General features: G+C 80.3%; 1 protein-coding gene across 2 annotated transcripts in view; it reads left to right on the top strand.

Moving 5' to 3' along the window:
* Positions 1–201: 201 nt before the first annotated feature.
* The window catches only part of SESTD1 (SEC14 and spectrin domain containing 1), a 115333-nt gene continuing 115012 nt past the window's right edge, over positions 202–522 (top strand). The window contains exon 1 of one of the 2 annotated variants that reach the window (XM_046658170.1): positions 202–493. The gene's annotated coding sequence lies outside the window, so the exon portion shown is untranslated. The remainder of the gene's footprint in view (positions 494–522) is intronic. The other variant, XM_046658166.1, reaches the window with a different exon arrangement.

The raw sequence follows: 522 nt of genomic DNA, 5'->3' as shown, positions 1-522 counted from the left end.
TCGCAAGACGTCGAGTAACGGGGTCCTTCCTGACTCTAGGTCCAGTGCTCCTCCCACGACCCGGCACTGCCTGCGGGTTTGGGAGGTCGGAGCTCTGCGCGCCGGGAGGCTCGCAGGGTCTGCGGGGGCGTGGGCGGCCCCCTCCTCGCCCAGCCCCCACGCCCCAGCCCCGGGGGACTCTCCGCCCCGCCCCCTTCCCGGCCGGGTGGGGTCGCTGCGCCGCCGCTCCCCGGGCGCGCGCGGGGCGGCGCGGACGCGGGTCGGGCCGCGGGTGGCGGGAGGTCGCCGGGCCGCCCGCGCCGCCGTCCCTCGCCTGACGCACGGAGGGGCCAGGACGCGATTTGAGCGAGTGACTGGAGCCGCCGCCGCCCGGACCCGCTCCGCCCCCAGCCCGCCTTCCTCCCGCCTCACCCTCCGCTCCGCCCGCGCCTTCCCGCGTCCCCGCGTCCTCCCGGAGCCGCCGGCCGCCAGCGCCCGCGCCAGCACCAGCCAGGTGAGTGCGGCCGCCGTGCGGCCCGGGCG

The sequence above is a fragment of the Equus quagga genome, chromosome 4, assembly GCF_021613505.1.
Source record: "Equus quagga isolate Etosha38 chromosome 4, UCLA_HA_Equagga_1.0, whole genome shotgun sequence".
Lineage (NCBI taxonomy): Eukaryota > Metazoa > Chordata > Mammalia > Perissodactyla > Equidae > Equus > Equus quagga.
This window is presented reverse-complemented; position numbering and strand designations above follow the sequence as displayed.